Genomic DNA, 17,572 nt, shown 5'->3' with positions numbered 1-17,572 from the left:
TGAGACACAGCACTGCTACTTTTTAATCCTGCCCTTAATAATGACAGTGAACCAAATAATAAGAGGTAAAAGTATAGTCTGTAGGTAGGACTAATAAAAGAAAATTGCTACTACTCCTACTTTTCTACTATTTCCTTCATGGTTCTGTCATTTTATTCTATGCTAATCTGGTGGCTGCTGTGTTGGTTGCTAGTCAGCTTTCACTATAATTTTTTCACTGCTTTTCCTAGATTAATTATTCATGTAATTCACATCTTGATATACTGGTGAATAGAACTAAAAAGAGAAAAGATTCTTCAATTTTCCTTTTATCTTAAAAACAATTGTATTCAGCAATTGGGGAAAATAGTTCTTTAAGTCCTATTAGTTTCTACTTTCACTGATTAACTGACATAGTGATCTCTTTTTTTTTCCCATCTAATTTACCTATATCAACATTTACAGGAGAGCACTCGGCAGAAAGTACAGAAGGACAGTTTGCTGCTTTCTTGTTTCTGACCCTTTCTACCTCCCAACTCCTATTAAAAAAAACCTTAATGTTGGAAAAGACCTTGGAAAACATTTCATCCTTCCTATATTTAAATGAGAGGACCTTCTATAATATGCCAAACAACTGAGTACCTAGATTTTATTTACAAATCTTTAGGAGGGGGAATTTACTACTTCCCAGTGCAAAGAAACATTGTCAGTTGCCTGGGTGATTCAGATATTTAAAAATATCTGTTAAATTGGATGGTTGACTTTACATCTGGATTATGATATTATGTTAAACACATCCTTTGTCAGGCTTATGATTTCTGAATTGAAATCAAATGATGTATAGAAATTAGCATATTTGCAATTAAACAACATTGATATTTGCATGCTTTTTCACAGAAGGAGGTAAAGGAATAGCATTTCCCTTCAAAATTCTGTTTTTTTTTTTTTTTTTTTTCTATTCATAAACCAGATTACTTTGAGAGCTTTTCTTCTGATCTTTTTCCACTGGAAATGTCAGAAGCTGGACATTTTCACACTCAGCATGAGGAACATGTGTATCTGTTGTATGTAGACATACCAAGCATTCTGTGAGTCTTATAGTCCAGTGAAGCTGACGGACCTTTTACAATTCAACCAGGTTCTCACATTCAAAACCTTTGTGTTGCATACTTGATTTTTCCTTCCCATTATTTCTTATGTTCAGTTAACATGTTCTATTGGCTCTATCGCTCCCATTTTCTTTCAAATGCATTCTCTCTTTTTTTAATCTTACTATGATCATCTTAGGATGATTACTACCCCTCTGTACCATTGCAGAGCTGCTTCTTTGTGCTATTGTCATCTTTTCTTTATAGAATATTCCTCAAGTACAAATATAGTCCTATCAATTCTATACTCAGAAATCTTCAGTGCCTCTGCATATACTTTCACATTTTTTGTGTATTTTTCACACTATTTTCTATCCATCCTTTGAAGAATAGTTCAAATAGCATCTTCTCTGTGAGATCTTCCTTCATCCTATCCCAGTAATAATGTTCTTCCCCTCTTTGGATTTCACGTAACATTTTGTTTTGAAGCTCTCTATATCACATACATGTACTGTGCAATTATCTGTAAGACTTTGTTTTCCTACTGAAATATAATCTCCATTAGGGTCAGCAGTCATTTTATCTGAATTTGGTGTATTACCCAAGAAAAGTGCCTAGATACTCTGGCCTATATTCCTGTTTCCAAAAAGTGGGTATGGTGGATTTAGTGAAATATATCTCTCTATCTATCACAAACCACCCTTCCTCCAGTCAGAAACTTATCTTAAATCAAAACTAACTGGCAGAGCCATAGTAGTAGACAGTGACTGGCGATGCTCAAAATAACCTTGTCGAAATTCACATCCAGTACAAGGAAGTAAGGCAATGTCATTTAATGGAAGAGCACTGTATTTTGGAGAAGTACTTTATAATTAAAAACTAATATAAACAAATGGTAGGTATTCAGATTAGTAGAAATCAAGATATTTTTCATATTCCTTTTATATTAGACCATTGGTCCCATTTTTCCCAGTGCAGTACTTTGACCAAGGAAATAAGCAATGTTTTCTGAGAAGTGGTTGTACCCCATCATTTCATTTTAAAATTAAAGTTTTACTTCAAATCTGATTAGATCATCACATTTAAAAGTGGAAGGGACTTTAAGAGATCCCTCATTTTACAAATAAAGAACCCTGTGGATGGCATATTCTATCCAAAGTTTATTGGGGTTGCCTTGATCACTGAATTGCTGAAGGAACCAAGTCTGTCTTACATGAACAATCTTGCTGTTTCTGTGTACAATGTATTCCTGGTTCTTCTTGTTTCATTCAATATCAGTTCATGTAAATCTTTACAGGTCTTTCTAAAATCTGCTTGTTCATTATTTTTTATAGAACAATAGTATTCCATTACTTTCGTATACCATAACTCATTTAGCCTTTTCCCACTTGATATCTTGTATAAATTTAATTCTTTTTTCAATTTCTCTGTGTGTATTTCTAGTTAAGCTATAAAATAGTAGCTTCAGAATGAGTCCTCTTCACCATCCCCTTACCCCCTAACAGCTCTGTAGGAAGACCTCTTTTTGAACAATAGTTCAGTCATATCTAAATTTTCATGATCCCATTTGGGATTTTCAAGGCAAAGACATTGGAGAGGTTTGCCATTTCCTTTTCAGTTAATTTTACAGGTACAGAAACTGAAGCAAAAAGGGTTAAGTGACTTGCCTGTTGTCTTGAGACCAGATTTAAACTCAGTTCTTCCTCATTTCAGGAATGGTGCTCTATCCATTGTGTCTCCAGATGCCCCAATACTTCTTGAATAGTTGTTATCTTTAAGTATATATTTAAATCATATATCACCCCTGCCTTGTCTCTCCTGTCCTCTACCCCTGGATCATTTATCTTCCTGGTCTAAAGAATTACTTTTTAAATTCTATCTTCATATGAAAATTAATTTATTTCACTTATTAAGATAAAATGTAATAATGGACAAAGTTACACTTAATGAAGGATAAGGTGTACTTATTTGATACCAAAGGAGCAGATTCTGTTATGAGTGAAAGAGTTATTGCAGACAAAACATTTTTGTTGACCTTTCAGATCTTTATATTCGGATTCTATTTCATGTCTGATATTAATTTAAGAAAAAGTTTGTATTATCTATATATCTATAAACTCTTTCCCTCCATTTCTTGAAAATTTAATTAGCAAATCAGACAATATATCATTTTTCTTCTCTATTTTGTTGATATAAAATTACTCTTGATAATAATGCAACTCCACATGTTTCAAATTATAATTTTATTATAGATGTTAAAATTATTTTGCATTTTCTGAATTTCATTATAAATATTTGCTTTTATTTATATTCAGAAATCAAAATTTCATTAATACTACTGAAAATTGAACCACTGACCATCTAAAAACTAATAGTGACTGACAAATCCCTTTACTCTTTGGGAAGTGGTAAAATCACCATTAAGTAAACATGATATATTTGCTTCTTCAAAAAGGGGGAAATGGCTCATAAAATGGTAATAAAATACATTAATATTTTCAGAGATAAAAATAAATCAATCCAAAGATGATAAAGTTATGAATGAAAATGTATAAGAACATGTGCATTTGAAAAAAAAGGTAGAATTTTTCTTTTTTTTTTTTTTGTAGGAATTTAATAACATTAGTTTGCGCGTGTGTGTGTGTGTGTGTGTGTGTGTGTGTGTGTGTGTATGTGTATGTTTGTGGGTAAAGACAAGTTAAATAATTTCATGATTGTTAAGCTCCTTTAATTTCTGGAAGAAAATCTTTTCCCTACAAGGTGATAATGTTGATATTATTCAGAATACTACAATGAAGTTTAGATGAATATATTTTAGATTTTGAACATAGGCAAACAAACTTGGATTCCACTTTTAGTATGAAACAGAAATGTGACCAGTTGTGTTCAATAAAAGATTTTTTATTTTTACATTCTTTAAAAAACATTGCTACTGTCAGGCATAGTTAATGTGTTTACTTGTTTCTTTTGCACAATTTTAATTTGGAAAAGAAATTGATGTAAAATGAAAAATTTAAAAATACATTGATAAAATATCAAGACTTTGTTGTATTATATATAAATATGTATACACACAGTTTTTCTTATCTAATTATGATAATTCTGCTTAAAGGGAACAACAATTTTATTAATGCCAATTAATTCCAAAATTCTTCTATTACTTTAGCAGTCACCCACTGGGGAGCTTTGGGTAAGTAAGTAGGACCTCTCCTGAATGCCTAGGATCCAGTATTTCAGCATAAGAGAAGAATTAAATTAGGAAAAAGAAAACGATTGAGCATATTGAATTTTTTTTTATGGTACTTAAATTATACATGATATTTGAATTTCATTCATGATATTGAATTTATTCATGATGAAAATGAATTGATGAAAGAAGCAAGTTATAGACTGGAAGACTGAAAGTTGAGGACATTATACTGGAAGAGCTCCAGGCAGGTAAAAACTTTGGTATTAGAGGAGAAGAAAAGTCTTTTTATGTATATAAGATTTTATATATATATATATGTATATATATATATATATACATATATATATATATATATATATATATATATCCTCAAATTTCATGACTAGGAGATGAGAAAAAGTAATAAAAAAGAGGAGAGAAAAAAATGCAGCACTTTTTTTATGCTTCAAAATCCTAAGGAAATATGAGTGGTCATGATAAAGTTAATAATAAAAAACAAAAGTCACAGTAAAACTTGTGACTCAGACCCACTCTACCATATTTCCTTCAAGAACTGCTGTTTTTTTTTACTATGTTTTAAAATATTTTCTTAATAAAACTATTTTAACATTTTTTATTTTTTAACACTTTAATTTATCAACTATGTGCAAAGATAGTTTTTAATATTCAGTTTTGCAAAATCTTGTATTACAATTTTTTTTCTCTTATCCTCTTCCCTTTCCAAGACAGCAAGAAACTCTATACAGGTTAAGCATATTGTTGTTATTTGTCCTTCATTTTCAAAGAGAATCATGTCCTCAGGAAGGGATTAACATGTGCAATTCTTCTAAACATAATATTTTTTTAAAATCTTGAGTTCCAAATTCTCTCCCTTTTTCTTCACTCCCTTCATTGAGAATACAAGCAATTTGATATGCTTTATATTTGTGCAGTCATGCAAAATATATTTTCTTATTAGTCATGTTGTAAAAGAAAATAGACCAAAAAATCCTTCAAGAAAAATAAATAAATTTTTAAAAAGTGTGCTTCAATTAACATTCAGATTCCATTAGTTCTTTCTCCAGAGATGGACAACTTTTTTCATCCTAAATCATTCAGAATTTTCTTGGATTATTGCATTACTGAAAATAGCTAAGTTATTCAACTTATTCAAGCGATTCAATCAAAGTATAATAATATTGTTATTGTGTGCAGTCTTCTCCTTGTTCTGTTCATTTCAATTTGTATCAATTCATATGAGTCTTTCCAGGTTTTTCTTTGGATGCCCTGTTCATCATTTCTACACATTCAAAGTTCTGTTCATAATTTCTACACATTCAAATTTATTCTGAATATATCCTACTCATTAGATTGCAAATTCTTTGAGACCAGGGATTTTTTTTTTTTTTTTTTGGTATTCCCTGAATTTACCATAATGTCTATATATAGTAGATGCTTAATAAAGTGGAATTGACTGACAATTCATTTATTTAAATGTAAGTATTTAAAAAAAACCAAAATGCTATGCTTACATAATATTAAATGATTACTAATGTTCCTATAAGATCTAAAATCTTTAAAAATAAGTATATTAAAGTGAATATTTAAAAATTATCTGTTTCTATCTTGGGTTACTTTAAAGCATAAAGAAGTTGAATTTATCGATCCAGATTTTTAGTCTTTCATTGACTTTGCGGGCTATTTTTAAAAATGAGTTAATTTAATTTTCTGATCTGTAATTGTTGCCTTTTTGAGAAGATAATAATGTCAGTAGTCCCAGGAATTTTAAATCAAATTGGTTAGTTGTACATTAAAATCCTGGTTTTCCACTTTGCATATGGGATTATGTATGGGTAAAAAAGTGAGACTTTTCTATGATTGGAAGATGCTTTTTCCCTTCTCTATGGTTCAGTCTTCCATTTAGAAGCACAACAATTCTATATGCTTCCAAGAGTATTTACTTTTTTTTTTTTTTTTTTGGAAGCAGTTGGGATTAAATGACTTGCCCAGGGTCAAATAGCTAATAAGTGTCAGAGGATAGATTTGAACTCACATCTTCATGACTCTAGAAAAGTGCCTTCTAGCTACTACCCTTCCCTAACAGTATTAAATGTACTAAATTTGTCATACTTTGGCACTGGAATTCAAGCACTCTTTAAACATGAGAGAAATGATTAAAATAAACAAATATTGGTGAGATCCAGGGTTGGACCTCATCCTCATTTGGAGTTTAGATTGAAACTTAGGACAGAGTGGATGAAAACCAGGATGCTTTATAAAAAAATTAAGGTGAATTTGGACCCATTGTGTCCTACTCAGCCAGGTCCGAGCAAAGGTGGATCCCCTTTTGTCTAGATTGCTGTAGGCCAAGATAGTCTGGATAAAAATAGATCTCCTTGTCTAAGACCATGTGATTAGAATTACAGTTCCCCAGTCAAATCATTCAAATAGTCCCACTTCTCATTATAATATTAATTCTTCTAATTAATTGTTAACCAATGATAGTTGATTGCCACCCTTAGGAATATTCTTCTGAGGCAATATAAGTGATTGAGCAGGTTCCATGAGAGGTCTTTGGAATTCGAGACCTTTATTGACTCCTTTATCAATTATTTGCTAGGAATGATTAATAAAATGATTAATTACCAAGAAATTATATCTCAAACTTTTTACATGCCACACGGATTTACAAAAGGAGTAAAAGACGATGGGAAATAAAAGCTTAAAATTTTAACACTAAATAGGCTTGATGAAGCTTTGTTAACAACTGCCAAAAGATGGCCTTATAATCCATTTCAGACCTGACAGGTCTACTCAGATGAGTAGAAAAGTAAATGTAATCAGTTTCTTTATTATTCATTTAGCCTTAGCAATCCTATATTGGTCAAGTGACTGTCTCTAAGACTGATCTCATCACTAAGTCATCATTCTTTGACCTGTTTCTTTTAAGCATTTTAGAAAAAGTTCTATAATAGAGTTTGTAAAGTAGAAAAGTAAGCATTGCAAATCTGTGGTTTGTGCTAGTGGGATTTAAAGACTTAAAGAAAAAAAATGGAATGACAATAATTAGAAAATTGCAATTAGTAATTAATATCCTAGTGATATTGTGTTGTTCTGCTCTTTGTGCCAGAAAATAAATCAGATAAGCATGTTATATCACAGTTTTCAGGTTGACCCTAATTTGTACATTAATTTTTTAAGGATTGTTTTAGAGCAGTATGTCTAATTCTGACACCATGTTATCTTCAGTGCCTACCTATCTCAATACTCTGGGCATTCTGGGCATAGTTTACTTGACTAGCAAAATGAAAAATCAACTAATACTATTGTGTAAATATTTTTATTGATATAGTTATAGGATAACATATAGAAAACACAACAGAATCTTAAATATAAGTCAAATGTAGAAAATTCTGCAGTCATACACCATTTCAATTCTCTTTGTGGCAAAGGCATCTTTTGGAACAGGTCTAAGGTGTATAAGAAAACTCCCAGGCACTTGAACTTAATCTACTGCAATTATGAATGAATGCCGGAAAAATTTAAGGGTCTTTGATTCCCTGAATATGTTAGAGAAATTGAGCTAAGTGTTTATGGGATCCTCACTCAACTTGTTAGATGGGTACAATGATAAATGTATGTAGTAATGGCCAGTATTAACATTGACTTCTTGCCTTGGTACCTAACAAGATTTATTATTCCTCTCAGAAAAATATGGAATTGCCATGTCAATAAATCTTGTTAGATACTCAAACAAAAAAATCAATATTTATCTAATAGCCTCAAGAAAGGGACTATGTTCAAGTTAAAACCTAATGTGCTATCAGGGCTCATAAATTGTAAAAATTATCTATTAAACATTGTTTTAATTTTATTAAGATTTTAGATCTTGTAGAAATATTAATAAATATTTAATATTATATAAGCCTAGCATTTTGTTCTTTGTGAAATTACTTGAGTCATTTAACAATACAAATAAAAGTCAAGATAATTTTTAAAAATTCTTAAGAAAATAAAACCAGTACTATATCCTAGGTTTTGTTCAATAAATTATTTTCAGTTATTTTTTATAATTATCACTGAAAAATTTAAACCTAATATCTTTCAATTAAGTTTGAATTGGAGTTCAGAGTACTTGAAACATATGAGTTAAGCCTAATTTTTCTGCTGCTATAAAATCGGTTTACTTTTTATTAGGGTTTGGTTTAGTAAGATGCTGATTAGCTCTTTTATTTCTCTATAGACTATACAAGTTTATGTGCAATTTATATATTAACTTATTCAGAGATACTTGTTAGGCACTTACTATGTATGTGTTAGACACAATGATAAGCTTTCAGAGAGAGATGGTCATAAATAAGACACTGCCTGGTCCCTTAGTATTGGATTATTTACATTCTTTTTTTTCTCTCTGTAATTAGAAATTATCATATAAGAATAAAATAGAGGTTTTGAGAATTAATTTGTGGATAATATTGGGACTTTTTTTTGATTGGTAAAAAGATACACACACACACATATATATATTTTTATCCCTGGTAGATCATAAACTCAAGCAGTATTTGCTTTTTCTGTTCCTCAGAATTTCCATCAGGCCATTTTTTATTTAGATGAAGAAAACTATGAAGAAAAGTAGATGAATAAAAACTATGAAAAATCTACCTTAAATTATGCCAATTCTGTTCTAACATTCACCTTATGATCAACAAGATGCAATTTATGAATTTTTATTTCTTCCTATTTGAAAAAAATAATAATTAATTTTGGTACATTAATTTGTGCATGTCAGGATACCTAATTCTAAATGAATGAATAAAAATAGCATGCATTAAGCATTTAATAATTGTATGTTTAACAATATATAATAGTAATAGCTAATAAAATTGCATTTATTAATAAAATAGCACTTGATAATTGCTAAGCAAAGGGTTAAGACTGCTCCCATTTTTAAAGTAATCACATTTTAATAGAGATGCTAGTACACAAAGGTTTTAGCTGTGAATCAAATGGAAAGACCATAGGTTCTTAAGAGTTCAGTGGCAAAGCAGATGGTAATGCATCATTTTTAATATAATTTTCATTCATTTTCTGATGCTGAATCATTTGACAATGCCAGTCTTACTTTGGTGGCAAGTGCTAATAGTAGAAGTGGGGCAGGAAGTGTAGTGCAGCTCTCAAGGCTTCTATGTTTGCCTTTCCAGGAATGGCAATTGGACAGAAGTTGGTATTGATGGTAGTGAGGAAAGTGGATTCCTTACACATAGTAATTTCATCATTGATGAATGTGTGGTTTGGATTAGTTTAGGGTCTTGGGGTTCAGGGTCCTGAGCTATCTCCATTTTAATTTTAGGGGAAGTAGTAGTAGGTGCTGGTACTTTGACTTGTTTGATTCATATCACCTTCTGTCTGTCCCTAGTATACCTTGCTACTTCTGCTGAGCTGGCTTGCTTGCCCTTTTATTGATGGCAGTTGATGGGGGTGTGCAGTCCATAATTAATGGAGATGATCAGTTCTTTCTTCATAGGAACTACTTAAACATATACAGCAAAGTATGAGGGGGATGAAATATTTATAATTCTGTGAGAATTTTCTTTATGTACTGTTGGAATGTACAGTGGAGAATGATGAATAAAAGTCTTATTCAAATACACCAAAGGATTTATTATTGTATGAAAATGAATATTTCCTCCAATAGTGCAGATCATAGTTAATCCATGAGTTTCCATTTTGAATGACTTTTGTCCATATTCTCCCACAAATATGCCACAAATAATGCCCCAAGCCAACTAAAGTCTATTAGTTCTCTTTATTCCACTTGAATATTAATGTGACATTCTAGTTGTCCCTCACTTATCCTTCCTTTTTTACTATGTGGTTGGTCTATTAATTTTTTTTTTATGTAATGCCTTCAATTTTTAATTTATTTTTTATTCCATTCATTTACAAATTTGTCTGAAGTAATGCTCCATTTTTCATCAGCTACTCTGCTTACATAATGACTCCACACTGGGCACTTACTTCCTAGTATATCTTCACATCCTCTTTTTTCAGTCTTCTTTCATGTATTGTAAACTCCTTAAGGGAAGGATTGCATTTTCCTTATTTGTTTTCTCTAGCATTTAACATAGAGATTGGCAAATAGAGAGTGCTTAATAAATATTTTATTGAAATAATTGAAAAACATTCTTCCTGCCCCTTAATGATCCTTTTCTTATAGCAAAGATGAAAAAGAAAAAAAATTAGGAGAAAAGTTTGGTAAAACATCATACCTTTCTGATGGTATATTCTACAACTATGAATACTCCTCTCCTCTCTCAATACCTCTGCAATACGCAGTGAAAAGAGGAGAGAGTATTTTCTTAACTTTTTTCTTCATTGAACTTGGACATCACAATTGAATTTCATTTCATTTACATTAAATTATTGTCATTATGTCTATTGTTTTCCTGCTTCTACTTATTTGACTTTGTATCAGTTCACATAATTTTTGCTGTATTTTCTTGAATTCTTCATATTTGTTGTTTCTTTTTTCCAGTTTATTTATTTATTTAATATTTTCCCCCTAGTTATTCAAAACAATATTTTTAAACATTTACTTTTAAGATTTTTGAGTTCAAAATTCTCTCCCTTATCCCTACCTACAATTAAGAAACCACATGTGAATTTATGTAAAACATTTCCATAGAAAACATAGATCTCTCACCCTAATGAAAATAAAAATGCTCAAGAAAAATTAAGTTAAAAATAAAGAAAGAGAAAGAGAGGAGAGAGGAGAAGAGAGAAGAGAGAGAGAGAAAGAGAGAGAAAGAGAGAAAGACAGAGAGAGAGAGAGAGAGAGAGAGAGAGAGAGAGAGAGAGAGAGAGAGAGAGAGAGAAATAGAGAATGATTCAATTGATATTCAGACACAATCAGTTACTTCTCTGGGTATGGATAGGATTTTTCATCATTAGTCCTTCAGAATAGTTGTGGATGATTGTAGTACTAAGAATAACGGAGTTATTTACAGTTGGTCATCCCAGAACATTGCTATTACTTTATGTATAGTATGTATATCACTTTGTTCATGGAAGACTTTTTTTTCCTGACAGAACAAAAGCACATATCACAATTTATTGAGCCATTCCCCAATTGATAAGCATACCCTCAATTTCTATTTTTTTTGTCCTAAGAAGAAAGTTGCTATGAATAATTTTTGTACATAGGTTATTTCCCTTTTTCTTTGTCTATTTTTATTCTGAATCTTTTTGGTGTTCATGTCTAGTAGTGGTGTTGTTAGGTCAAAGCATATGCATGAAATTGCAGCCCTTTGGACACAGATCATATTTTTGATCATTTATCGATTGGGGAATGGCTCTTGTTTATTTTTTATAAATTTGACTCTATTTCCTCTATGTTTGAGAAATGAGGCCTTATCAGAGAAACTTGTTTTGAATTTTTTTTTATAATCACAATTGCTAATTGTATCATCCCCCATTTATTTTCTTTTTCCTTTCACTCTGTTCCTCCTCAAAAGTGTTTTGCTACTGAGTACTTCTTCCCCCATTGATCCTTCTCTTTTTATCATCTTTCCCCCTTCCCATATCCCATTTCCCTCAAATATTTTTCTGCAAAATAAGGTAGATTTCTATACCCTTGTTGAGTATGTATAGCATGAAGCTCAGGCCATAAGTGATCAGAACCAAACATAAAGTCTGAAACCAAAAAGTAGATTAGAAAAATGAGCAAACAAAAAAAGAATCTTATCATTAAATACTACAGTTCCAGATATTTCAAGATATAAGCTCAAAAGAAGACCTCTAATAAGAGCCTCTGGATAAAAGGCAGATTGGACATAAGTTCAAAAAATTACTAGAATAGCTTTAAAAAGAGGGAGGGGTGAAGGATTTCCCAAATCAAAAGCAGAACAGGAAAAATTGGAGAAATAAGGGCTATGAAAGAAAGAAAATTGATGAAAATTAACACTTCGTAAAAAAAGGCACAAAAGAGCTGAAGAAAATAATTTCTTTAAAACAAGGCAAAGGAATTTGGCAAAAGAGGCATAAAAATACTGAAGAAAAGATTCCTTAAAAATCATAATTTGATAAATGATAGAGTTACAAGACCTCTCTGCAGAAAATAACCTTAAAAATTAGAATTGGCAAAATGGAAGGTAGAAAACTAAGACATCAGGAAACAATAAACAAAGTCAAAATATTAAGAAAATATAAGAATAGAAAATAGAAAAAAATAGAAGAAAAAGAAATAGAAGAAAATGTGGTCATCTCTTATTATTATCTGATCCAGATAATAGAAAAAGGAAGAGATAATTTGAGAAATTTTAGTTTACTTGCTCTGCATCAACAAGAAAAAAATTCTTGATATCATATTTCAAGAAATTACAAAAGAAAACTACCCAGATATCTTAGAATCAGAGGGTAAAGTAGCAATTGAAAGAATCCAGTGATCACCTCCTGAAAGAGAACCTCAAATGAAAATTCCCTGGAATATTATAACCTAATTCCAGAATTCCCAAGTCAATTAGGAAATACTTCAGATAGCCAGACAGAAAAGTTTAAAATACTGTAGAATCACAGAAACACAAAAGATTTAGCAGCTACGACTATGAAGGAGTGGAAGACTTATGATATTCTGGAAGGCAAAGGAGCTAAGATTACAAAGAATGATTACCTATCCAGCAAAACCGACTATAATCCTCTATATAAAAATGAATGTTTGATAAAATAGAGGACTTTCAAGCATTCCTCATAAAAAAACCAAAGCTAAATAGAAAATTTGATATTGAACACAAGAATCAAAGAGAAATAAAAAGATAAATATCTGTGAGAAAATATATATATAAAGCAGTAAAGAAGACTAAACTATTTACATTCCTATGAGGGAAGATGATGCATATAAATAGTAAGAACTTTATTATTATAAGAGCAATTAGGAGTCTATTTAGAAAAGAAGGGTGTGAGTATATTATATTGGGATGATCTCAAAGGAACTATGGAAGGACTAGAAATATGAACTGGGCAAGAGTGAAAGGAGAGGAAGAATGACATTCAAAAAAGAACTTATACAATGGATAAGAAAATGGGGATGGAGAGATAACACACATAACTTTTATCTGAATTTGTTCTCAAGATAGAAGAATACACATACATACATTTAGGTACAAAAATTCATTTTACTCAACAGGAAAGTTGAAGGAAAGGGGCTAAAAGAAATGGAGGAGAGAGAAAAGGAAAGCAAGACAAAGTGTATAGTGATTAGAAGCAAAAATGACCTTATTGTGCTTATTCTTTTCAAAGGCTTTTTAGCATGAATTTGCACAAACATAATTGTCATAGTAAATAATTTTTGTTATATTGTGGGATTCAATTGTTTTGTTATTTTAAATTTGTATATTAATATTCATTAGTACTATTGGTCTATATTTCCTTTTTTTCCCCTTTATCACTTTGTGACTTTAGGTATTATATTATATATAAACCACATCTATCACATAACTATGAAGAAAGTAGTTTCAGTCAAATAATAGAGTTGAAAACCATATTGCAGATGTAGTTGAGAAAAATAAGTGATTGAGATCAGAAGAAATGAAAAAAGAAAGTATAGCAACCCTTTTTTTTTAAAGGAGTTTTGATGAAGAAAAAAGAAACAGAGGATGATTAGTTGAAAGAAGAATTTCATGAAACTTTTTTTAAAGATTTCGTGAGGTATACATAAATTTAAAGGAAAAGGTGAAGAACCAGGGAAAAGTTAGAGATTAGAAGTAGCGTTAATTAGGATAACTGAAGGGGTAGTCTCACAATGAACCTGGGAAGGGAGAGGATCATAAGCACATGTAGAGAGACTGACTTTGTCAAAATCAAGAAGGATTCCCCTTTGTCAAAAACTATATAAAAGGGTTGAGAGAATAGTTGATTTTTTTCAGTGAAGAGAAAAAAAACACAAGAAGCTCACATCAAAATTATTAACTTACTAATTTAAACAATTTGAATAATTTAAAAGTAAAGAAGTTGATAGTGATTATTTATTTTAGTCCCTCCCCTATTCTCACCCTACATTTACCATATACATATTTACCTATGTGACAAACATTTCAGTGGATCTTATCCATGCACCTAGGATCCTGATGTGGTTTACAACTTGACTTTTTCAGAAAAGTTGCTATGGTAACTGGAGCATGAAATGTGATATTTTTTTTCTGTTTCATCATGGAATGGAGCCCAAGGTGATGTCATAATATGGGCATTGTAATAACCTTGCACTCATTGCCACAGTAGTGTATGTGTGGCTAGCTAAAATGTGTTCTCATCACCGAAATATATACTTTTGGTCAATGTATTAAGCTGGAGAGCTACAGAGTATAGTTTCTTGTAAAAGTAATTTTTGGGTTTGAATCATAAGCATTACAGAGGTATCTTTACAAACAAATTAAATGAAAAACACTTAATTTCAGTATTTTAATGCTTCTTTAATTAGTTGAGCAAGTTGTCTTCACTGTGGTAGCTCTAATTGTATACTTTGCAGAAATTTTGGACATTTAGAGAAAAGAATTATTTATATCTAAACTCTAAGATAAGGAGAGTTCTATCTTAATAATTTAAAGTATGATAATATTTAGCTTTAACTTATTTAGTTATATAATCATTTGAATGAAAAATTCAAGTGTTATATTCCATGTGGCTACTATTCACTCATTTTCTTTGTAAATCGACAGATTTCCTGCTTACTCTGGTCCTCCCAAAATTGGAAGTTGAGAAAAATAAATTTCTCACATGTATATGCTCTCACTAGTTATATGCAACAAGCAGATGGTAGATTGGCTTAGAAGTAAGCCAGCAGGTTCTAAGTCTTCTATTAAGTCAAGCCATCATAGATTGCTCAAATCTTTGAAAAATTTCACTTTCTTCACCTATTTCTGTGCATTGTGTTGTCTCTTAGGGTTTAATAAAAGATTAAAACAACTTTTATAGGATTAAAAAAACTATACTTGGAAAGCTTTCTAGTCCGAATAGTCCAAGCCTTTTATTTTACAGATGTGGAAACTGAGATCCAGGGATGTTAAATGATTTGCACAAGATTACATAGGAAGACAGCATCAGAGGCAGGATTTAAACCCAGGGCCTCTGACTCCAGAGTCAGTGACTGCTCTTTTCACTGTATCAAATGAATTTCTATGTAATGACATTCAGTCATCTCTTAAAAATCTCCAATGATGGTGAATCCACTATCACTCACATAGGATCCTTCCACTTTTTTTATAACTCTTGATTGTTGGGGAGTTTTTCTTTTATAGCATGTCAATGAAAACATTAACTGTGAGAGGACCAAAGATTCTGGTCTAATTATTTGATCTTTGGGAATCAATAAACAAAAAAACCTAAACAATTTATTTTTCTTTTTTTATTTGAAATGGGGGAGGCTGAAAATCTTGTGAGGATGAAGCAACACACTTGAAAGAAGGTGAAATATATCTGCTTTATAAGGGGGCAGATGGAAGAAATGGGCAGAGTTCATATGCAGAGCTTCTGTGGGCAGCCACTGCCCCACCACATTTGGGGATTGGGGAAGGAACGTCTTAAATCCCATAGAAGTCTCCTAGGACTGATACAGGAGGAATTTTACCTGTATTTTCTGAGAAACTTGAAAGTTGTGCTTCCTGTTTTCCCTTCTTGTTTCTTTTCTCTCTATTAAGGGAGAATGAATATCCACCCCCAAACTTCTATTTCTTTAAAGTTTTTCTCTTTGTAAAGATTTTTTTTTATTACTGTTGACATAGTTTCTAAAAGTTGATATTAAGATAAAACAGTGGTTAAACCAAAAGCAGTTTTGGTCAATGTATTTTCTTTTTTTTTCTGAGGCTGGGGTTAAGTGACTTGCCCAGGGTCACACAGATAAGAAGTGTTAAGTGTCTGAGACCAGATTTGAACTCGGGTTCTCCTGAATTCAGGGCTGGTGCTCTATCCACTGTACCACCTAGCTGCCCCAATGTATTTTCTTTTATGAAAGTCACTTAAGAGTGAGATTATCATTGTACAGAAAGAAGAAAAAAAATTTTGTTTCATTAGGATGTCTAACTGGGACTTGAATGATTTTATTTTTCCTTAAAGCATTTTATTAAATTCCCTAAAAGCAGAGAGAAAAATGAATTGGAACCTTTATTACATTTTCCTGGGCAAGGAATGATGACAAATGTAGTTAAAATCCCTTGATTCTATTTAGTACCCTTTTAAGTGCCTATAATTTACTATTGTTCCTTGTCAGGATTATCAACTATCATCCCATTTCATGAATTTGTAATTTTTAAAAAATCTCCTACTCTCAGAGCTGTAAGAAATCTCATAGGCATATAGGTCATTCCAGATGTAGGCAAGAATCCTCTCTTTTACATAGTCTATGAGTATTCATCCAATCTGAAATTAGAGACCTCTTTTAAGGAGGCTGTCCCCACTTCCTGATGAAGTCAATTCCACTTTTGGATTTCTCCAATGTAATGGATTTATTTTATATCAAATACCATAGAGTTTAAATTCATCCTTTCTGACTCCAAATTCATTGCACTGCCTTCTACATAATACTTCTGAATTCCTCTCTAATACATTAACAATATAATGTTGTCAACAAGCCTTCCTACAGTAGTTTTAGTACATTGTCTACTTTTGAGACATCCCTGGAAATATTTTGAGCACAGGTCTGGCATTATAATAAATGACTCTGTCCTAGAAACCTCTCTACCCAAGGCCAGAGGATTTCATTGAGAAAAGATTAGCTTCAGGGTGATTAAGTTTTCAAATAAAATAATTAATTAATGAAGATCATTTACCAAGTCAAGCTTTTCCAATCTTTTTCAATCTATGTAACTCTGGCTTTCTGTTAACTTTCCTGTGTCTTCTATTCAATTTCAAAGGACATAAATTGTAGTTTTCTATGCATGTGCACATAAGAAATTAAAGAAATTAATTTATTTCAATAAAATAATAAAGTTATTTGTCAAATATTCCCCATCTTCTTATATGCTCAGGGATAATGTACTCCAGAATGAAAACTTTTGTACTATGCTATAAAAGATAAAATCATAGATTCTCAAAGAGATAGATGCAAGACTTAGAGTACTATGTTCACTTCTGGGTGCCCATGACTGTGAAGTGGAAAAAAAGATTGGACTTGTTTTGCTTGAATATATACATATATATTCCTAATAATTACGTTATCCAGAAGAAATTCCCTTTTTTACTGGTGGTCTTTAGGCAAAGGCTGAATGACCACTTGTCAGGAACGTTACAGGGATAATTTCTATGAAGGTATCAGTTAGTTTGCATGACCTAAAGTGGTTCCTGTTTTTGA

General features: G+C 31.3%; 1 protein-coding gene across 3 annotated transcripts in view; it reads left to right on the top strand.

Annotated features, from left to right (window-relative positions):
• Positions 1-17,572, top strand: part of LOC141555291 (uncharacterized) — a 232,087-nt gene that overhangs the window by 103,715 nt on the left and 110,800 nt on the right. The window lies entirely within an intron of this gene.

Source organism: Sminthopsis crassicaudata, chromosome 1 (assembly GCF_048593235.1).
Source record: "Sminthopsis crassicaudata isolate SCR6 chromosome 1, ASM4859323v1, whole genome shotgun sequence".
Taxonomy (NCBI): domain Eukaryota; kingdom Metazoa; phylum Chordata; class Mammalia; order Dasyuromorphia; family Dasyuridae; genus Sminthopsis; species Sminthopsis crassicaudata.
This window is presented reverse-complemented; position numbering and strand designations above follow the sequence as displayed.